General features: G+C 35.5%; 1 long non-coding RNA gene across 1 annotated transcript in view; it reads right to left on the bottom strand.

Moving 5' to 3' along the window:
• LOC125123514 (uncharacterized) overlaps positions 1-24,959 on the bottom strand; it is a 131,524-nt gene that overhangs the window by 13,797 nt on the left and 92,768 nt on the right. The gene's annotated exons all lie outside the window — the stretch shown is intronic.

Below are 24,959 nucleotides of genomic sequence, written 5' to 3'. Positions count from 1 at the left end.
TCCTTCCTGCCTCTCCTCTCCCACAACTTTTCCCATGTTGCTTTGCTTTCTACTCTTCAAATATACCCTTCTCTCATCTTTTTCTTTGTGCTATTACCACTGACTAGGAAGCTTATTCACTATTTTTTCTCTGGTAAATATTAAATATATTTAAAACTTAGCTCCAAGACAACTTCTAAATTATTCCAGGGGACATAAGGTATTCTTTATCTTGCTCCTGAAGAACCATGTCATAAAACTTATGCAACAAACTGTAAATTTTGTATACATACCTCTTTTTTCCTTATAGACCTATATTGCACAATACATGTGGCTGCTTGGTACTTGAGAAGTTAATTATTGCAACTGAGTAACTCATTTTAAATTACTAAATTTAATTTTTTTTAAATTGAAATTTTCTCATGTGGCTAGACACTATCATGTTGAACATTTTTAGATAATGAACAGCTCCATCATTACAGGAAGTTCAGTTAGATGATACTGCTATAAACTTTTTGTGCCCAGTTTGGGGCTTATATTAGACACTTAGTAAATATTTAAATAATTGAGTTAATAAATCATTATTTTCATAGCTGAATAGTCAAAGCAAAACTTTTCCTTAGTTATGACTTAACTCTCTCAAGATTTATACCAGATATTTCCATTGATTTTTAATTTTCCATCTTTCTATATACAATTTATTGCATTACATATATAGATAGCTATCTATCTTGTGCATAGGTTTTGATTCTTTAATTATACTCTAGTTCATCAAAGACCAGGACTAAATACTCTACTTAGTGAAATATCCCACAAAACCTAACATAATGCATTTCATTCTGCAAATGCTAAATATATTGAAATCACTGTTCTGGAATTGTGAATAGATTGGCACAACCTCCTTTCTGCCAGATATGGTGCAAAATTTGTGGATTTCTGAAGGTACAGGGGAGAAGAAGGTTTAACAAATCACTGAAAGTCTTTCTATTCTAAGGACAATTTTTGAAACTAACGTTTTATTTAAGGAGAAATGGAAATTCCTAACATAGCATATAAAATTAATGCATTTCTCCCTCTGGCAATGAGCCACTTCTGAAAGCACTAGAGATAAATTTTCAGACTCTCATGTGAGTTTATTTTCAGTGTCATTATTGGCATTATTTCAGAGACTCATGTATGAGATCTTTGTCCTGTAGGCCTTTGGTGTTTTCTTCTGATGAGGCTTGTAACACTACAGTACTCTTCCATGATATGTTTACGCAGTAGCATACCATAGTGTTGAAGTAGGGCAATAGGATTTTTGGAATATGAAGGAATAAATCAAAGAGATATGAAGTAAAAACTAAAGCTTAATACTTAATATTTGAAGAGAGAAAAATGTTAAACTATTTCAGTGTGGCATAGCAATGTATGTCACAGGAAAGATTTTAGTTTTGCTGTTGGGTTTGCTAGTAAGTTGGAGTCACAAAGGATCATTCAAATTTCAGAAGGACCAGATGTTGAAAACACATTCTTATTTTCTTTAAAAGCCTATAACTGACACATTCAAATTCAATCTTTTATCAATTTCTAAAGAAAATATTAGTGATTATCAACTCATTTCTGAAAGAGAATATAAAGGTTGTCCAGATCAATGTCTCCCACAGATTAGAAAAGTGAAGGCTTGAGAAATTAAGTGACTACTCTAAACCTTCACATTAAATTCATGGTCCAATCAGGAATATAATTAAGTCTCCTATAAACATACTGTCAATCTTTATCTAGGAGGAAGGGCTAACTATAAATTTTAAAAAGAATATCATTATCATTATAATCACATATCTTCTGATTAAATCTGTTGATAGTTAAAAGCAGATGATAAAAAAGACTTCCTTTGTCAGTTACAATGGAGTAACAGGGACCAGGTTTACTTTCCTGCATGAAACCAAAAAAATGGATATTAGAAACAAAGGTTGCAAGACATTGTACATCATGCAACAAAGGTCAATAATCACTGAGAGACAGGAAACTAATGGTGTGAGCCATAGAAGATTACTATGACATACTGCCTTGACAGTTTCTAGTCCACAGCATGGGGAGAGAGAGCCAGACAGAACATTGCTGACTCCCAAGGTTGAGGGGATGAAGCTGAGAGTTTGAGGAGACAAAGGCAGCTGAAGTTTGCAGAACAGAGTATAAGCGGAGAGAGAGTTGCACCTAGAAAACCCTGGAGATCTAGAGTAATTATCTCCAGTATTTAACTGAGTACTGATTGGCATGTGCATGTGAGGAAACTATCCAAAGGGCTGGAAAAGAACCACCTGAAATGATTAAAAATGACAGGGAAAGGCACTCGCATAAGGCTAGGAATTGTGCCTGTCCCAGCTGCCAGTCTGAAAAAATACAAGATTCAGGGGGCAGGGTGGATTAGAGCACAGTGTCTTGCTTCAGTAATGGGGAAATAATTAGCTCTAGATTGAAAACGTCTCTGGTCCAACCTACAAATCTTAAGACCTGAAAGAACCAAACAGTTTCTAAGTAATTTAACAGAACAAAGCTCAGGAATATTATAGAGTACAAAATATTCAGCACCTAACAAAATTAATGAATTTATGAAGTTCATGGTAATATTGGCCAGAGGTTTGTCAATTTTGTTTAATCCTTTCAAAAAACTGGCTCTTGGTTTTATTGATCTTTTCTAATTTTTTTTTAAATCTCTATTTCACTTATGTGGTCAGAAAAGATGTTTAAAATAATTTCTACCTTCTTAAATTTGTTAAGGCTTATTTTGTGACCAAGTATGTGGTCCATCCTAAAGAATGTTGAAAAGAAGGTATATTCTGTTTTTTATTTGGGGGAGGGGCATGTAGTACCTTGTAGATATCAATTAAATCCAACTGGTCTATTGTGTCATTTACAATCTCTGTTGCCTTATTGATTTTCTGTATGGAAGATCTGTCCATTCCTGTGAGTGTTAAAGTCTCCTAATACTATTTTAGTCCAGTCAATTACTCCCTTTATATCTTTTGGCATTTGTTTTATGTTAGGTGCTTCTTTATTGGGTGTGTATATGTTAACAAGTATAATATTCTCTTTTTGTATTGTGGTTATATAATGCCTTTCTGTGTCTTTCCTTATGGTTTTGTTTTAAAGGCTATTTTGTGTTAAATGAGTATTGCTACCCCACTTTCTTGTCATTTTCATTTGAATGAAATATCTCTTTCCGTCCCCTAATTTTCAACTTGTGTTTGTCTTTTGCTCCAAAGTGAGTCTTCTGTAGGGGGCATATTGTAGGTTCTTGTTTGTTTTTATCCAATCTGCCACTAATGTATTGATTGAAACAAATGGTCCACTGATATTTAAACTAGTTATTGATGTTTCCACTGCTATTTTAAATCTCATTTTCCAGTTGATTTTATACTTATTCTTTGTTAATTTCTTCCTTTTGTTTTTCTTTTTGTGGTTTGATGGTTTTCTTTTGCTTATACTTGAGTTCCTTTGTTTTTGATTTTTGTGACTCTATTGTATGTTTTTGATTTGTACTTATCCTGTTTCTAATGTATGTTAACCTATAACTATATCTACTGGCTGTAGAGTGATAGTCATATAAGTTTAGACACATTCTAAAAGATCTATATGTTTTACTCTCCTTCCCTATATTTTGTACTTTTTATGTCCTGTTTTACATCTTCATGTTTATCCTTTGCCTGTTAATTGTAATTATAATTGCTTTTACGAAATTTTGATTGTTTTTAAATCAATGCACTTGCTTATTTAAAGGATTTTCAACTATTTTATATATTTCCCATTCCTATTATAATTTTCCTTTTATATTCTTGCTTCCTTTCTATTTAGAGAATACCTTTCAATATTTATTTTAGGTTTAGTATTGCTATATTCTTTTAGTTTGTATGTATTTGAAAAAATATTTATCTTTCCTAAATTATAATATTGCTGGGTATAGTATCCTAGGTTGCAGGATATTAATATTTAATGCCTCTCCTTTCTGGCCTGCAAAGTTTCTGCACATAAATCAGCTGATATCCTTATGGGGGTTCCCTTGTAACTGATTCCTGTTTCTCTGTCTCCTTAAGTTTGTCATTTAAATTGTGATATGTCTTGGTGTGGGTCTGTTTGGGTTCATCATGTTTGAGACTCTCTGTGCTTCTTGTATCTGGATATCTGTGTCCTTCTTAATGTTTGGGAAGTTTTAAGCCATAATTTCTTCAAATACTGTTTTGATCCCCTTTTCTCTTCTTCTCCGGAGTCCCTATTATGCATAAATCTGCATATTTATATTGTCATATAGATCTCATATGTTGCTTTCATTTTTTATCTGCTGTTCTGATTGATTTCAATTATTCTATCTTCCAGATCACTTATTCATTCTTCTGTGTTATTTAGTCTTCTACTCCTTGCTTCTAGATTAGTTTTTATCTCAGCAATTGAGTTTTCTAATTGTGATTGGTTCCCCTTTATAGCTTCTCCTTCCTCGTTACAGTGGTCAGGATTTCCATCAATAATCCTTCTTAACTGCTTTAGCATTTTTATTATCTATCTGCTCTTTGAACTTGGGGTCTAGTAGACTGATGAGGTCTGTTTCATTATTTGTTCTTTCAGTGGATTTCTCTTGTTCTTTTAATTGAGAGTAGTGCTCTGCTTTTCTATTTTACTGAACTTCCTATGACTCTAAAAATTTAGGAGAAACAGTTACCAATGGTTTTGAAGTGGTGTTTTTATGTGGAAGTGTCCCTGTGTAGATTGTGTAAGTCCAATATTTTTGATGCAAGAACTATTTTTGGTATAGATGCCAGCCACGTATTTCCTCAGCATGGACTGGCCATTATCCCCTTGCTAGTGGTTGTGATTCATGTTGTGGTGTCCACAGCCTGCACTGGATGCTGGGTAGGACTTCCTCTTTGTTCCACGGCTGTCATAGCCCTACCAGGGACAGGGTCTGCTCCCCAGTTGCTGGAGTAGAAGCCCCAAGAGTTGGGTTAGATAAGGCTCTTTTGCCCTCATGTCCCAAAGGAAGTGAGTGCTGAAGCAAGTGAGGTCTGCATGATCACAGCAAAACTATGTGCCACCTATGCAAGCATCTGTGGTTTTTACCAGAAGCAACCCAAGGGTGTGTCTGCTTCTCCTTTACATTAATACCAAACCCATGCTAGGCTGGTGCTGGGGACCACCAGGCCCTTTGGGTTGTCTCTGTGTAGCTAGACCAAATGCTCTCCCAGGGCCTGTCTTCTGAAATTCACTTCTTAGTTACTACAAATACTAGCACCTCCACCTGGTGCATATTTCAGGCTGGGAAGTGCAGCAAGAGGGTAGTCATCAGAGCAGATCATTCTCTTTTCTATTGCTAGCAAGCCAACATGCACACACTTCTCTTGAGCAGAGTCCAGTCTCCTCCAGCTCCCCTATCTGTCCCAGTGGAACTTCCAGCAGCCAAGGGGGCTTCCCAGGGAAAGGGCATGCTTGTTTTGACTCTTCCCTTCTTCACAGTTTCCTCCCAAGGACACAAGTCTTGTCCTGATGTCTGTTTTTTTTTTTTTTTCTTCCTTCCTACCTGGTTACATGGGAATCTTTCTTACAGCTTTGCTTTATAAGAAATTTTCTGATAGTTACCAGTGGGTTTTCTGTGAGAATTGTTCCACAAGTAGATATATTTTTTACGAGTTTATTGGGGTAGGTGAGTTCCATATCCTTGTACTCTGCCAACTTGATCCTCTGAGGCTACTTCTTTTTGTTTTTCCTTTTTTTTTCTTTATTCTCTTCACAGCTGTATCTGTGGCATATGGGAGTTCCCAGGTTAGGGGTTGAATTGGAGCTGCAGAGGCTGGCTTACACCACATGCATAGCAATGCCAAATCTGAGCTGCATCTGAGGTCTATGGTGCAGGTTGAGTCAATGGCAGATCCTTAACTCACTGAGAGAGGCCAGGAATCAAACCCATATCCTCATGAATACTATGTCTGGTTCTTAACCTGCTGAACCACAGTGTGAACTCCTGAGGCTATTTCTAATTCAAACACCTAGTGAGTAGTAGCTGGGGTTTGAAACTCAACCTGATTAAATTCAAATCTATTAGATGAACAAGAAGAAAGCCAGGAATACATGCATATGTAAATCAGATGGAAGATATGTATTTAAAGCTTTTTAGTTTAATTTTGATGCACATTATTATTTGATTTTTGGCATGGTGACCTTGGAACTAGCAGAAGCTGAGGGTAAAAACATGAGATGCTGGGGGAGAGGGAAGGTGCTGTGGCTCATTAGCAAAAGTGGCCAGACAATAAAAAGCATGAATAGAGCTTAGTTTTATAATTATTCTTGTCACTTAGCCTGTTAAACTGGAAAATATAAGATTTAACTAAAGCATGCTGATAGATGTCTCACTCAATCTTTAAGCTATTATACTATGACACCTGTACATAATTAATGTGGTTACCTGAGTAACTCACACCCACACTTCATATACACAGATGCACACAGAGAGCATATATTTTCCTGAAATGATTATCACTTGAGAGATCTTTGCCTCTGCCCAGCACCTTACTTTTCTCTAAAAAACCATCTTTAAGTAAAGTGCGTATGCCATATATATTTACATTTGAATAAAGCCTGAACTAATAATCTTACTTCATGAAACAACCCAGACTAATGGGTGGTCTAATTTGAGAATTAAAGGACATTCAAATATTTTTAAAAATAAATTTGTCAACTGGTAAACTTTTACTACTCTTTAATCCATTTAATAATGCTGCTCTAACTTATCCTTTTCCCAAAATAGCACGTTTCTCTCCATCCACTTGTCTGCTTTCATTTGTTATAATGAACTGAACAAAGAAATTTATACATAATATTAAGATGATGAGATTTCTTTTTTAAGGACTGTGATAAAATTATTAGCCATTGATTAAATGTTTACCAAATAATGCTTTTTGTTAGAATAACCCAGATCCAGGTAATGAAGTGTAGTGAGGGGGAGAGAGGACATGAGCTGAAAAAGAGAAATGGATAAGAAATGATCCTAGTCTTTAATGAGCTATGGAGTCATCATGTTGAAACTAATTTGTAAACCTTCTAAATGAAATAAAATATATTGCTCTATAACATTACATTTTAGAAATATTTATTCATAGGAACAAAACAGATATAAGTGAATCTCTTGATTCAACAGACTTGAAAATAACACCATGCCTTCTTTCCCAATGACCTTCATCCCTGGGTTGGGACAATAGTCTGTTTGTTAACCTGTAACTCAGCACACTGCCACTCTGTTCTTTCCATTTGCCAAATCAAGACATAGAACATTTTGTTTGGACTTTGAAATGAACAGCATGTGATACTACTGGAGCAGTTTTTGCATTAATTTGCATAAGAAACTGGAGATCACAGGACCCCCTGAAGAGTAAAAGCTAGTAACAGTCATACTGCACTTGAAATAGTATTCCAGGGATGACAATTTTAATGATACAGACACTTAAGTTTATTAATCTGTTGTTCTTCATCAAGGCAGTATGTCAGTCCTTTTATATTCCTTGAGTAATGAAGGGGACAGAGCAGAGAATGAAAATCAGAGAAACATGAGTTTTCTGCTGCAGTGATTAGAGGTCAGAAGAGAGGTTGGAACCTGGATGCCTATATTAACAGCTGATTTAGTGCAGACTTCACAATATCCAGGCAGTATCAGTCTCTTTCCTCATTAGAATAAGATTTGATTTTTTTATTCACCTAAATCATTTCCACAAATGTTTATAGAGCACTTACTAAAAACAAGGTACAACTTCATATTGCTAGTAATTTCAAGATAATCATTTCTTAAGTGCTTAGATACGGCTTTTTAAAAAAAATAATGTATTTTTAATACTTCATGGTGAAATAAAACTAATCATCTAGCAAAGATGGTAGCAACATGTTAATTACTGTTCTTAATAACAGTCATTTTCCTCTTTATCCCCTTGTTTTTTAGTCACTGTGGAAGACGTTAAATATAGATCCTCACATATTCTGTTAAATCTGTTTTATTTATTGTAAAAGCAACCTAAGGGGTTAGTCTATTTGGCAGAATTCTCTTTTAAAGTGACCAATCATTACTGAATAATATAGTGTTCACTGAAATAACACTGATGGAATAACTTGTAATTAATTTATTTCCTCTTAATATGTACATAAGTGCAGTTGCACAAATTCAGGGTAGTATCACTATATACTTAAAAATTATAATTTATGAATAGGCGTCATCATGTTTACATTTTTAAGGTTCATGTTCATGATAATTGGCTACATTTGACTACTGCCATATTGAAGTGATTGGATAAAATATCTTCAAAACTATAATCTGATTTATAAAAATAAAGAAGAGGGTGGAACTATATATATTTAACTAAAATTCATAGCTTTTCAAAGAACTATTGTGTACTAGGCTATGCTGCTGTTTGTTCAGGATTTTTTAGAATTTTTTTTTTTTTTTTACTAGAGGAACAATCATATCCTTGAAGATATGTGATTGTATCCGTAGAATGTACATTGGGGAAGGAAAGTTACAGTCTCAAAAAGTATTGTCTATTTTTACTATTTTACATATGTAAAACAACATGAGAGGGATGAAATCCACAACTTAATGACTTGGTTTTATTTGTAATTTTGTATTTGAGTATGCAAAATACTCAATAAATAAAAGCTTAGACTGACTACAATTAATTATGACTAAAGAAAAATACATAATTTTATAATAATATTTTGACATTATTTAGAACATTTCTGCACTATGAAAACCATTTAAATAAACTTCATTGTACTGGAAGATCAGTTGCCTAAATATGCTGACCAGTGACATTTTTTATAAAAGTCATAAATATATTTTGAACAATTTTTGACAGATATATTCTCAAAACAAATATGGGAAACCTGAAAAATGTAATGATTTTAAAATAATATTTTAAGAGCAACACTATAAAATAAATGCAATCTTATCACAGCAAACATTGCACTATAGATATCCTCTATAATAGCCCTTGAGTTTGGACCTGTGTTGGGTTTCTAATATTTCATGACAATGAATGAATATTCACTGATTACTTTCTATACCAAGAATTTTGTGTTAAGGTATTATTCAGCCAAAAGAATCTATTGTACTTCTCATAGCCAGGGCATTGTTACAAATAATGTTGAAAGCCATAGATAATGCTAGGAGGTTACTCTAAAATAGCCCCAACCATTTCACATTCAACCAATAAAACAATTTAACAGTTGTTTATTAGATTCAAGATACTCCACCTGCTCAATCTAATCCTTGTCCACTGCATGCGCCCTGTTCCTCTTTAACAGCACACTTCCACTACATCAGGAACTTGACTTTTGCTGTTGCCTCTGCTTGAGTTCTCTTCCTTAAAATCACCGCATAGTTTTCTTAAATGTCATTCTCTCAGAGTCCTTCCCTAACCATTTCATTGTAAGCCCAATCTCTTACTTCATGACTCTTCTTTTACCCTAATTAATTTTGAATAAGCAACACTAATTATTCTTTTTTATTTTTAAAAACATTTTTATTAAAGTATAGTTGATTTACAGTATTCCTTCAATTTCTTCTGTACAGAAAAGTGACTCAGCCATATAATGTGTATATATATATATATATATATATATATATATATATATATTCTTTTTTTTTTCATACTATCTTCTATCATGGTCTAACCCAAGAGCCTGGACATAGTTCCCTGTGCTGTACAGTATGACCCCATATTTATTTGTTCTAAATGTAATAGTTTGCATCTGCCAAGCACAATCATCCCATCCATTCCCTTCTCTCCCTTGGCAAATACAAGTCTGCTCTCCATGTCTATGATCTGTCTCTGTATTGTAGACAGGATCATTTGTGCCATATTTTAGATTCCACAATTAGTGATAACATATGGTATTTGTCTTTCTCTTTCTGACTTACTTTACTTAGTATGAGAATCTTTAGTTTCATCCATGATGCTGCAAATGGCATTAGTTTGTCTTTTTATTGCTGAGTAGTATTCCATTGTATATATGTACCACATTTTCTTCATTCATCTGCTGATGAACATTTAGGTTGTTTCTATGTCTTGGCTATTGTGAATAGTACTGCTATGAACATACGGGTTCATGTAACTTTTTTTTTTTTTGTCTTTTTAGGGCCATAGGTGTGGCATATGGAGGTTCCCAGGCTAGGAGTCTAATTGGAGCTGTTGCTGCTGGCCTACGCCAGAACCACAGCAATGCCAGATCCGAGATGCATCTGCAACCCACACCATACCTCATGATAACACCAGATCCTTAACCCACTGAGTGTGGCCAGGGATCAAACCCAAACCGCATGGTTCCTAATAGGATTCGTTTCTCCTTCTTCACGATGGGAACTCCTTCATGTACCTTTTTGAACGAATGTTTTGTCCAGATATATGCAACTTTACCAAATTCATTCATACCAATGCTGAGCTCTAAAAGTTTTCTGGTAGTGCCTATAGGATTTTGTAGGTATAGTATCATGTCATATGCAAACAGTGATAGTTTTACTTTTTGTCCAATTTGGATTTCTTCTATTTCTTTTTCTTCTCTGATTGCCCTGGCTAGGACTTACAAAACGATGTTGAATGATAGTAGTAAAAGTGCACATCCTTGTCTTGTTCCTGATCTTAGTGGAAATGCTTTCAGTTTTTCACCATTGAGAAAGATGTTAGCTGTGGGTTTGTCATATATTTCTTTTGTTATGTTGTGGTAGAACCCCTCTATGCCCACTCTCTGGAGAGTTTTTGTTAGGAATAGGTGTTGAATTTTGTCAAAAGCTTTCATTATGACTACTGAGATGACTATATGGTTTTTATTTTTCAGTTTGTTCATGTGGTGTATCACACAGATTGATTTGTGGATACTGAAGAATCCTTACATCTTTGGGATAAACCCCACTTAATCATGGTGTATGATATTTTTAATATATATTTGGATGCAATTTGCTAATACTTCACTGAGGATTTTTGCATCTACGTTCATCAGTGATACTGGCCTGTAATTTTCTTTTTTCTCTTTTTTTCCAGTATCTTGGTCTGGTTTTGGTATTAGGGTGATGATGGCTTCATAGAAAGACCCTGGGAGTGTTTCTTCCTCTGCAATTATTTGGAAGAGTTCTAGAAGAAGAAGTGTTAATTCTTCTCTAAATGTTTGACAGAATTCACCTGTGAAGCCATCGGGTCTTGGATTTTTGTTTTCTGGAAGTTTTTAAATCACATTTTCAATTTCAGTGGTTGTGATCGGTCTATTCATATTTTCTATTTCTTCCTGGTTCAGTCTTGGTGGGTTTTACCTTTGTAAGAATTTGTCCATTTTATTGGCATACAGGTTTCCTACCCCCTCTGTCCTGGGAATGTACAAGCCCCAGCCACCCCTACAAAATCCATGAGTGGTTACCAGGTCCTACCCCTACTGTTCTGGGGGGTGCACAAATTGCAGCCACCCCTGCAGAGCCCTCAAGCAGGCAATGGGCCCTGTCCCTGATATGGTGGATCTGTGTGGAACCAGGTTATCCATAAGAAACCCACAAGCAGGAGCCAGGCCCTTCCCACACTGTTTTAGGAGTGTACAAACCACAGCCACACCTATGAAATCCATAAGTGTCCTAGGAAAGAGGAAAACCCAGCCATGCCTGTGTGGAACCCAAGTGGATGCTGGGCTCTACTCTCAGGAGAGGGCACAAACAGTGGCAGCCCCTAGAGGGCCTGAAAATGGTTGCCAGGCACTACCCCAACCACCTGGGGGTGTACAGGCTGCAGCCAAACCTGGGAGACCTATGAATACGTGCCAGGCACTGTCTCCATCATGCCACAAGTGTGCAAGGGCTGACATACTTGCACATTCTCTTTCAAGGGGGTAACAGCCAGCACATGCTGAGGAAAGAGGCATCAAGCATCCAAACTAAAAGCAACCCTTCATTTCTGGACTAGACAGAAGAGCAGAAAGACTTGAGCTCGCCTCATCTCATGAAAACCCCCAAATCACAACTAACTGCTGAAGAACTATCACAAAAAAAGACTGGAATTAACCAAAAAAATATATATTTTATATTCAAGACAAAGAAGAAATCACAGATGGTAAAAGCAGGATGGCTTTTTGTGACATACTTAAATCCTATACCTATCAGGTGGGTGACCCATAAACTGGAAAATGATTATATCACAGAGGTTCTTCCAGAAAAGTGAGAGTTCCGAGCCCCATGCCAGGTTCCGCAGCCTGAGGTTTTGGCTTTGGGAGGAGAAACCCACAGAGTTTTTGGCTTTGAAGGCCTATGAGGCTTGAGTGCAGAGTTCCATGAGATTAGGGGAAAGTGCACTGGGACCCAGCACAAAGCAGTAACCTCACAGGAACCTGGGTTAGATCAACCTGAAGGTCGTGGAAGTTCTCTTGATGAGGCCAGGGTCAACTGAGGCTTACGGGAGGTGCAAGGACACTGGTGGCAGAAGCCCCAGGGAATATTGATCAGTGTGAGCTCTACTGGAAGCCACCGTTTTGATAACAAGGCCTGGTACCAAAGGATTAATCTGAGAAGATACAACCATTGTAAATATATATGTACCCAACAAAGCAGCACTACAATATATAAGACAAACGCTAGCAACCATAAAAGGAGAAATTGACATTAACATGATAAGTGGGGAAATTTAACACCCCACTTACATCAGTGGACAGATCATCTAGACAGAAAATCAGTGAGGAAACACAGGCCTTAAATGACACATTAGACCAGATAGAGCTAATTGATATTTATAGAACATTCCATCAGAAAGCAGTAGAATACACATTTTTTTTTCTTAGGTGCACATGGACTATTCTTCAGAATTGACCACATCTTGAGCCAAAAATAAGGGTTTGGTAAGTTTAAGAAAAGTGAAATCATATCAAGAATCTTTTCCAATCAAATGCTATGAGATTAGAAATCAATTATAAGAAAATAACTAAGAAAAAAACACAAACATTGGTGGCTAAACAATATATTACTAAAAAAAATGAGGAAATAAAAAAATAGCTAGAGACAAATAACAATGAAACATTATAATCTAAAACCTAGGGAACATAGCAAAAGGAGTTCTAAGAGGAAGTTCAGAGCAATACAATATTACATCAGGGAACAAGAAAAATCTCAAATAAACAACCTAACCTTACACCTAAAGCAACTAGAGAAATAAAGAACAAATAAAACACGTTACCTGAAAGAAAGAAATCATAAAGAACAGAACAGAAATAAATGAAATAAAAACAAAGAAAACAATAGCAAAGATCAATGAAACTAAAAGCTGATAGTTTGAAAAGATAAATAAAATTGATAACCTTTAGTCAGACTTATCAAGAAAAAAAGAGAGGGCTCAAATCGAAAAAATTAGAAAGGAAAAAGAAGTTACAATGGACATCACAGAGATACAAAGTATCATAAAAGACTACTATGTGCCAATAAAATGGACAATTTAGAAGAAATGGAAAAATTCTTAGAAAAGTACAACCTTCTAAGACTATACCAGGAAGAAATAGCAAATATAAACAGACCAATCACAAGTATTGAACTGAAACAATGATCCCAATAAACAAAAGTCCAGGACCAGATGGCTTCACAGAAAATTCTATCAAACATTTAGAGAAGAGCTAACACCTATCCTTCTAAAACTATTCCAAAAAATCGCAGAGAAAGAAACACTCTTAAACTCATTCTATGATACCAAAACCAAAGATACTACAAAAGAGAAAATTATAGGCCAGTATTGATCAAGTAGGATTCATCCTAGGAATGCAAGTATTCTTCAATACCCACAAATCAATCAATGAGATACACTGCATTAACAAACGGAAGAATAAAAACCATATGGTCATATCAATAGATGCAGGGAAAAAAATCTGTTGACAAAAATCAACACCAATTTATGATAAAAACTCTGCAGAAAGTGGGCAAGGAGGGAACCTACCTCAGCATAAGAAAGGCCATATATGATAAACTCACAACTAACATCATTCTCAGTGGACAATGATGTCAATCTTAACACTTTTAATCAACATGATTTTGGAAGTCCTAGCCATGGCACTTAAAGAAAATGAAATGAAAGAAATCCAAACTGGAATATAAGAAGTAAAACTGTCACTGTTTGAAGATGACATGATACTATACATAGAAAATCCTAAAGATGCTACCAGAAAACTATTTGACCTCATCAATGAATTTGGTAAAATTGCTGGATGCAAAATTAATACATACAAGTCTCCTGCATTCCTATACACTATCAGTGAAAGATCAGAAAGAGAAATTAAGGAAACCATCCCTTTTACCATTGCATCAAAGAGACTAAAATACCTAGCAATAAATTTATCTAAGGAGGCAAACGACCTATACTCTGAAAACTATATAAGACATGATGAAAGAAGTAAAGGTGACACAAACAGATGAAAAGATCAATATTCTCAAAATGACTATGCTACCCAAGGCAATATACAGATTCATTGCAATCCCTGTCACATTACCAATGACATTCTTCACAGAACTAGAACATTTTTTTTATTTGTATGAAAATACAAAAGATCCTGCATAGCCAAATCAATCCTGAGAAATAAAAATGGAGCTGGAGGAATCAGGCTCCCTGGCTTCATATCATACTACAAAGCTACAGTCATCAAAACAGCACGGTACTGGCACAAAAGCAGAAATCCAGAAATGAACCAATGCACCTATGGTCAACCAAGCTGGGACAAAGGAATCAAGAATATACAATGGAAGAGTTTCCACTGTGGCACAATCGGTTAAGGATCCGGCATTACCACAACTGTGGTATAGGTCACAGTTAAAGCTTGCATTTGATCCCTTGCCTGTGAACTTCCATATGCTGTAGTTGCAGCCAAATAAGAATAACATACAATGTAAAAAAGATAGGCTCTTCATTAAATGATGCTGGGAAAACTGGGCAGCAATATGTAAAAGAATAAAATTAGAACACACTCTAATATTATACACAAAAATAAACTCAAAATTGATTAAAGACCTAAATGTAAAGCCAGATACTATAAACCTCTTAGAGGAAAACATAGGCAGAGCATTGCTTGATATAAATCACAGCAATATCTTTTTTGATCCACCTCCTAGAAGTGAAAATAAAAACAAAAATAAACAAATGAGACATAATTAAACCTTTTGCACAGCAAAGGAACTGTAACTGGAATGAAAAAATAACCCATGGAATGGGAAAAAGTATTTGCAAATGAAGAGACTAACAAGGCATTGATCTCCAAAATATACAAACTTCTCATGCAGTTCTCTATCAAAAAAACAAGAAGCAAACAACAAACAAATGAGTCAAAAAATCCGTAGAATTAGGGAAGTCCTGTTCTGGCCCAGTGGAAATAATTCTGACTAGTATCCATGAGGACGTGGGTTCAATCCCTGGCTTCACTCAGTGGGTTAGGGATCTGTCATTGATGTGAGCTGTAGTGTAGGTCACAGACACAGCTTGGAGCCCGTGTTGCTGTGGCTGTGGTATAGGCTGGCAGCTGTAGCTCCAATTCAACTCCTAGCCTAGGAACTTTCACATGCCACGGGTGCAGCCTTAAAAAGCAAGAAAAAAAAATCAGCATAACTAAATAGATATTTCTCCAAAAAAGATATACAGATGGCCAAAAAGCACATGAAAAGATGCTCAATATCACTAAGTATTAGAGAAATACAAATCAAAACTATAATGAGGTATCACCTCATACCAGACAGAATGGCCATCATCATGAAATAGTATACAAACAATAAATGCTGGAGTAGGGAAAGAAAAGAAAAGGGACCTCTCCTACATTGTTGGTAGGAATATAAATTGGTACAACCACTATGGAAAACAATATAGAGGTTCCTCAAAAAACTAAAAATAGAACTACCATATGATCCAGCAATCATACTCCTGGGCATATATCTAGAGAAAACCATAATTTGAAAATATACATGCACCTCAATGTCACTGTAACACCATTTACAGTTCCTACGGTATGGAGGCAACCTAAATATCCATCAACAGAGGATGGATAAAAAATACATACATACGTACGATGAAATATTAATCAGTCATATAAAAGAAAGAAATAATGCCATTTACAGCAACACAGATGGATCTAACATTATTACACTAAGTGAAGTACATCAGACAAAGACAAATATATGATATAACTTGTTGATGGAATTTAATAAAACTTATACAAATGAATTTTTATTTGCAAAACAGAAACAGACTCGCAGATTTCAAAAGCAAATTTGTGATTACCAAAGGGGAAATGGGGAGAGGAATAAATTAGGAGTTTGGGATTAACATTTACATATTACTATATGTAAAAATAGATAAATAACAAGGACCTATACTGTATAGCACAGGGAACTCTACTCATTCTGCCATAACCCATATGGGAAAAGAATCTGAAAAATAATGAATATATATATTCATTCTTTATATAGTGGTATGTATCTAAATCACTTTGATGTATACCTAAAACTAACAGAATATTGAAAAAAACTATACTCCTATAAAATAAAAAAATAAAGTGTATATATATATATATATACACATATATACACACACACACATATGCACATTATTAGTTTTATAATCTAAGAGGAAGTGTCAAGAAATGACATGATCATGTTCTAATTTTCATGAACCACCAAGAATTCTACAAACACATGAAATTCTTATCATGGCTCAGAAGTTAGCAAACCCTACTAACATCTATGAGGTTGTGGGTTCGATCCCTGGCCTTGCTCAGTGGGTTAAGGATCCAGCGTTCCCGTGATCTGTGGTATAGGTTGAAGATGTGGCTTGGATCTCGCGTTGCTGTGGCTCTGGTATAGGCCGGCAGCTACAGCTCTGACTAGAGCCCTAGCCTTGGAACCTCCATATGCCGCAGGTGCTGCCCTTAAAAAGACAAAAAGACCAAAAAAAAAAAAAAGAATACTAAAAACACATAAATAACCTCACCTCTAGAAAACTAGAAAAGTCCTCAAAGGTTACACTGCGGATAGGGTGTTATAATCTTAAGTGTATTTTTTTCTTCTTTGTCATATTCAGTGTTAAATATCTAAGAACAAAGAATAGAAATGAAGAAACTCTATCAATTTATCATATTTAAAAATATTTTTTAAATTTTGAATGTCTACTTACAAAACCTTTTTTTAAGTGTCACATTTTCTATTAAAGATTATTTTTTCTTCACAAAATGTTAGGGCAAGAAGGTTATTTCCTAAAGACTTAGCTTAAGAATATTATATAGTATGGGGTTAGTTTAAAAGACATAAAGTTAATATATAGGAGCACTGAAATAATTCAAATATTATATGAAATAAAAATGCCATGTTCCATGTCCTTTAATTTTCAATTCTGTTGTTGTTTCCAATTTCCCCAGATAGAATCTGCTGTAGTGTTTTTCAGCTCTCATCTAAAAGTTTTGACTTATGCATCATCTAGGTGCAGTAATGAATAAGAACTGACATCAAATATCAATATTATTGGCCCAGCTAAATGGTAGTTGACATCAAGTTGGATTGCTGAAGAAGTAAACAAAATTAAAATTTTTTTGGTGTGTAAGTACTGCCTGACATCATTTGTCCTTCAGAAGATCAATGGCTGCATGACCTAAACGTTGTTTGTGTTTCTTTGTATAAAATGGGCAAAGACTGATACTAAGCACTTTCTGTTTGTGATTGGATAATAGCAAACAAAATTCAGAAAATCAGAAATTGAGCTTCCTTTGCAGAAATGGAGTGAGGATCACTTTTTAGATAAGCAATTGCAGGTACTTACTTGTCCATGACTTTTAAAAAGATAATGTGAATTAATACATTTATAGCCACATACTATTAACTTAGGAAAGTGATTAACCTACTCCAGATCAAATTTAAAACTTGCAACTGCCTAATTATTAAATGGCATATTATGATATGAAATAGACAAAACACTTTCACTGGGGCTTATATCATTTTTAAAATTTTATTATTTTTATTTTTTCCATTATAGTTGGTTTACAGTGTTCTGTCAATTTTCTATTGTACAGCAAAGTGATCCAGTCATATTGTACAGCAAATAGTATACACATACACACACACACACACACACACACACACATATATAATTTTTCTCACATTATCCTCCATCATGTTCCATCTCAAGTGACTGGACATAGTTCCTTGTGGTATATAGCAGGATCTCATTGCTTATCCACTCCAAATGCAATAGTTTGCATCTGTTAACCCCAGACTCCCAGTCCATCCCACTCTCTCCCCCTCCCCCTCAGCAACCACAAGTCTGTTCTCCAAGTCCATGAGTTTCTTTTCTGCAGAAAGGTTCATTTATGCCATGTATTAGATTTCAGATATAAGTGATATGGTACTTGTCCTTCTCTTTCTGACTTACTTCACTTAGTACGAAAGCCTCTAGTTCGATCCATGTGGCTGCAAATGGCATTATTTTGTTCTTTTTTATGGCTGAGAGTATTCCGTTGTGTATATACACCACATCTTCTTAATCCATTCATCTGTGGAATGGAAATTTAGGTTGTTTCCATGTCTTGGTTATTGTGAACAGTGCTGCAATGAACATACGGGTGCATGTATCTTTTTCAATGAAAGTTGTGCTTCGTTTTATGCTCAAGAGCAGGATTGCTGGGTCATATGGTAGCTTTATATTTAGTTTTCTGAGGTAACTCCATACTGTTTTCCATAGTGGCTGTATTATATCAATTTTTTAAATAGAATTTAGCTCAGGTTTAATGTAGTTTCATAATTACTTATTTACAATAGTTTTAGAATTCTTATTTTTGTTAACATGTAAAATATATACTGCAGCTTTATGTTTAATACAGTGATATTACATTAAATAAAATTATAGGATATAAGAAAGTCATCTTATTTATTTGTGTTTGGTTGTTCTTGTGTTTTACTTCTACTTAGATGAACACAAATGGTTAGAAGGAAACATTTGTTCCACTAATAATACTAATGATAATGATATTAGGAGAGATGGGAGTAGATGAGATAGTACCAACATTTTCTATTTGCCAGGTACTATGTTAAACACATTATATGTATTACCTAATACTCACTATTCTTTTTATCCTTCATTTTTACAAAATAACTGAATGATTTCCTCAAGGTTATAAAATCTTGTGAGTGGCAAAGCCAGGATCTAAAAGGTGCTTAGAAAAAAAAATTAAAAAAAAATAAATAAAAGATGCTTAGAGACAAGTATAACTTAAACTGGGTAATTTTCCATTGCCCCAAAGTCATGGAATTCTATGTGCTATAGAAGTTTTCTAAAGAGCAACTAATCTATCATGAAAATTAAATGTTTGTCTTGCAGTTCAATATCCACAGAACTTGGAAAGCCAATAAAGTTGAAATAAATAAGATGCACTGATACGATGCTGTAATGAAACCCTCGTGATTTCATTTGTCTAAAACTCTATGTTTAATCACCACATTTTAAAAATATTTAAGTGTGGAACATAAGCTATAGTAGATGCTGGAGATATTGAGCCAAACAAGATTTAAAATGCCTTTTTTTTCTTATTCCTTTTTATTGTTTTCCAGTGTAGAGAGACTTTTTAAAGAAGTGCACGGACAAAAAGCCACAAGACAGCTGTGAATCATGACTGATCCTCCTGCTTCTGCATTGGAATTTATAGGTTGATAGTGACTAAGATGATAAGATGGGGAAAGGAACCAGTTAGGACAAAGGGAGAGAAATGGATTCATATTTAGCATATTAAAATGAGATAACTTACAGATACCTAGGCTGAGATGTAAAATAGCTAATGGGGAATCTACAGCACAGAGTGGGATTTATCTGGAAATCATCACATGCATATGAAATTAAGAGTAACAGGTTTGAGTAAGATGAGGTAAGAAGAGAAGCTGCTAGAGAACAAGATTTAAGATTGAATCCTTTTTTTTCCCTTTTCTTTTTATGGCCTCACCAGTGGCACATGGAAATTCCCCACCTAGGGGTCTAATCATATCTGCAGCTGCCAGTCTACGCCACAGTCATAGCAACACTGCATCCAAGCCTCATCTGTGACCTATGTCACAGCTTGTGGCAATACCAATCCTTAACCCACCGAACAAGGCTAGAGATTGAACCCGCATCCTTAGGGACATTATGTAGAGTTAACTTGCTGAGCCACAAGAACTACTTAAGACTTAATATTGGGCAGGCATTAGTACAGGAGGATCCAGAATAGTAGTTTAAAAAGCAGTGATCATGGAGTTTTTACTTCTCAGGATTCAAGAAGAATGTTTTGATTGATTTTAATAATGCAGAAATAGTCATTGGAAGTAACAATATGGAAATCAGAGAGTTTCAGGGGAGTTGTTGACTTGGAGTTCATATTTGAATGGTTTAGGAGAAAATGATATTTCAGACTTTCAAGCAGTGTGGTGGTATAAAATCATGCAGAAATAACACCATCACTCACAATTCAAAGAAATTACAGATAACTAATGTACACACACACACACACACACCAATTAGAACAATACATAATAAAACAAGGAAGGGAAACAAAGTTAATTTAAAGAAAAAAAAATCAACCAGTTTGTTTTTACCTTTTCTCTAGTATTTTTTTTTTTTTTGGTCATTTGTCTTTTTTTTTGTTGTTGTTGTTGTTGTTGCTATTTCTTGGGCCGCTCCTGCGGCATATGGAGGTTCCCAGGCTAGGGGTTGAATCGGAGCTGTAGCCACCGGCCTACGCCAGAGCCACAGCAACGCGGGATCCGAGCCACATCTGCAACCTACACCACAGCTCACAGCAACGCCGGATCGTTAACCCACTGAGCAAGGGCAGGGACCAAACCCGAAACCTCATGGTTCCTAGTCGGATTCGTTAACCACTGCGCCACGACGGGAACTCCCTCTCTAGTATTTTTAATCTGTTCTGGTACAGGCCAAATAATGTAGATTTGCCAGGTAAGCACTGCAGAGAAAACGAGGTCAATAAAGTCCTTTGTGTTGGAATTTCAAGAATGACAATTGAGATATCCAGGCTGGGATAAAATGATAAGTGAAGACAGAGGGGTGATAAGTTGGTGAGTAAGATTTTAGCTGATTGGAGCTCTCAGTGAAGTGCAAGCATTGTTGTACTGGCTTAAGATCTGCAAAGACAGTTATCTTCTGAGAAGCAATGCTTGGAATTGAGATTTGGGGGTGATGCATTTATAGCTAATGACAAAGTGTTCAGAGTTCAACTTCAGGAGTATGTAGCTGAAGAAAAAAATGTGTTAGAGGAAAAGTGGTCAAGGCACTTGACCTAGGTCAGATGATTGCTGAATGACCATATATGTAGGGAAGGAAGTGATCTAGGAACTCTAGTCTTCAAAGGATTAGGAAGAATGACTGGGAGGCTCTCAGTGGTGAATCACAAACATGCCTTAGGATTTCAGTGGCATTATGGCATATTTTGATTTTAAAATATCACAGTTGATCCACTTAATTCTGAAAGGCCAATCTTTCCTCAATGACTGCTGAACAAAGTTGACTTAGCCCACACTTCCTACAGCCAGTCCTTATCAGACAACCTAAATCCAGCCTCTGCTATCTATGGACAGGAAATGCAGCATAAGATACCTAGGGATAGGAAACGCAGAGTAGACCTAATCTTTTTTTCCATACTTTTACATTTTATGAGTACGTGGCTTTTTGATGTTTTCATTTTAATTCTATGGCCATTTTGACATAATGTAAGTGACTGATATATTTATTTCTGTTATTGATAGATGACTACACCGTCATGTTTCCCCTTATTACTTAGACTCTTATCTCCAAAGAGCTGTATCTGTCCCTTAATCTGATCACATCACTCCTCCTATTTCTCAGAAACCCTTCTACCTCATCCTCTAAAGATCCATATATGTGATCAACCAATTCCCCTATAATGCCACTCTCTGTTCTAAACGCTCCCTTTCCCTTCGTAGCTTAAACTGTGATCTGAATTATTACTCACAATTACTACTCTTCTTTGAGTTCTCTGATATAGGAAATTATTTCTCTTGCCTTCCATATGATTCAAGGCCAGCAGATTGGTCAGTATCTACCTTGCTACAAAGTCCTATTAAATCCCTTTCCTCTTATTTACTTAAAACTTTCAACTGCTGTAAAGATAAAACTAACAGATTTCACCTTCCTTCCCCCCTATTCACAGCAGCTACAGTTTCCATGGAATTATGTAGATGGGAAACAAGTTAGAATTTGACTTGCCTTTTACTAAGGCTATACATTACATTCTTCATTTTAAAATAAAAACAAGTATATTTTATGCAATCAGTTGTAACAAAGATATATAACTCCATATTAAAATAATCAACAAAACAACATTTAAGTTAAAAAAAAAATAGGTCAATTAAAAGAAGTGAGAATAGAATTTGAGGTAGGTCTGAAGCCTCCTATTTCATGAGCTGGTTAGGACTCTAGACCTACTAGAATTATCTTTGATGCTACAGTCCTTCAATTTTGTTCAACAACCAAAGAGTTGAGACTAAACTCCTGACTTGAATGTGTGAGATGGAGGAAAATATCCCCTGCAAGGAAAAATGTACTGGTATTCTAACAGAGTTGATTTATAATGTTCACCTAGCTTTACCAGGCATCCTGGCTGTGTGCCTCTCAGAACAGTTGGGAATGTCCAGAGAGAGATAAGGACATCCATCACACTGTACCATCATTCTGGGAGAGGGCCAATAAGCACTTCTAGAAGGCCTGATGGAATTTCCCAATCTATTCAGACAACAGGACAATTTCCTAGAAAACTGAAGTTAAGAGAGGCTTTAACAGGGAAACTGCTCATTTTCTTACTATATATTTTCAGTAGTTTAAAAAATTATTTTATTTACATTGAATTGTCTGTGTCTACTAATATTATGCCAGAAATTACTGTTAACTTTTTAAAAATTAGTTTTGTTTTACAAAATTGACTTAGTAAAAAGCTTTCATAATTCCTTAAAGGGTTTCACTAACAGACTACTTTATTTTCTTTTTCTTTTCTGCAACATATGCAACACCTGCAGCATATGGAAGTTGCAAGGGTGGATTGAAACTACAGCTGAGGCCTATACCACAGTCCCCGGAATACGAAATCTGAGCCACATCTGCAACCTATGCCGTAGCTTGCGGCAATGCCTGATCCACTGAGCAAGGCCAGGGATCAAATGCATCCTCACAGAGACAACGCTAGGTCCTTAACCCTCTGAGCCACAATGGGAACCCTCAGGTTACTTTAAAAAGAAGTTTTAAATAAATATATACTTCAGGAGTTCCCGTCCTGGCACAGTGGTTAACGAATCCGACTAGGAACCATGAGGTTGTGGGTTCGATCCCTGGCCTTGCTCAGTGGGTTAAGGATCTGGCGTTGCCCATGAGCTGTGGTGTAGGTTGCAGATGCAGCTCGGATCCCGCGTTGCTGTGGCTGTGGCATAGGCTGGTGGCTACGGCTCCAATTTATATATATATATACTTCAAATAGAAAAATCAGAGAAGACCATCAGAGCCCTAATACTATAACATAGAAATAAAATTCAACTTAACATATTTTTTCAGAACCACATATAAATGCTGTATATTTTATATTTGTTTCTGTGATTCTTGGTTGCTAGCTTGGTAGCACTGAATTTTATGTTTTTGATTTCTGCTTACAAATCTAGCATTGTTGAATTTCCCTAAAATTGTGTTTATATAAACAGTTAAATGCACTTTTAACTGACAGTAGAATTTGAATGCACATCCCTAAAGGCATCAAACAATTTGCAAAGCTAATACTAAAGAATTCAGATCTCGGCCTGATACATATGCACCATATAATTTATTATCACAACTTTGAGAGTTTGAATGTGAAATGCATCACAATGCCATGTCCTTGAGAAATCCCAAAATTGTTTTGTTCTTTCAGTTACTGCTGCCTCCCGACCTCATGACATTCCTTTGCATGTATGTGAAATATAACACTTTTCTAAACAGTTGACACAAGTGACTGAAAATTTCACTCGAGTGTCATTCATCATAACAAAGCATCATTCCCTCAATAGTTGCTAAATATTTATAGCAAAGAAGACATAAATTAATGGAAAAATTCAATGAAGCTTTGGGATATTGATATGAAACAGTGTCATAACAGTCCCTTTAGTATGAACAAAGTGTGTAAACAAAAATAGGTTAGCCACTTTGATACTGGACACCTGGACCTCATGTTCATTATCCTGCTTTTGAAAAATGCATAATTAATGTATGTGTCCCTTGATTGCTGACTGAATAAATCTAATTTGGCTATTTCCACATATGTTACTTTTACTACTTAGGATGTTAAATGGTGTGCCTTTTTCAGCTATGATATTGTTCAGCAAAATAAATGCCTGACTTACAAAATATTAGTTTACTCTATTTTAGCTACCATTTAATTTTCTTTGGGTATGTGAAGCTCTAAAACACCTAATAGATTTTTTCCTATCATGTGGGTCCATAGTGCTTAAACAGTTCTATATTCTCCTAGAAATAAAGTTTTAACTTGGTATTTAGAACTAATCCATAATATATTGGCTCAATAGAGTCAATTATATGGAAATTTTGTACTAAGACATTTATTAAAATTTAATTTTTGGGAGTTTCTGTTGTGGTACAGCAGAAATGGATCTGACTGGTATCCATGATGATGAGGGTTTGATCCCTGACCTTGCTCAGTGAGTCAAGGATCCAGCGTTGCCAAGGGCTGTGGTGTAGGTTGTAGACGTGCTCAGATCCTGCATTCCTGTGGCTGTGGTGTAGGCCAACAGCTTTAGCTCCAACTCAACCCCTAGCCTGGGAACTTCCATATGTTGCAGGCTTGGCCCTAAAAAGCAAAAAAAAAATAAAATAAAATAAAAATAAAAATAAATAATTTTAGGAAGGAGAAGGAGGGGAAGTGCTTAAAGCATCAGGAATGTGTGTGGCAGTGGGGTT

Source organism: Phacochoerus africanus, chromosome 3 (assembly GCF_016906955.1).
Source record: "Phacochoerus africanus isolate WHEZ1 chromosome 3, ROS_Pafr_v1, whole genome shotgun sequence".
Lineage (NCBI taxonomy): Eukaryota > Metazoa > Chordata > Mammalia > Artiodactyla > Suidae > Phacochoerus > Phacochoerus africanus.
Note: the sequence above shows the minus strand (reverse complement) of the source record. Positions and strands in the feature narration are given on the sequence as shown.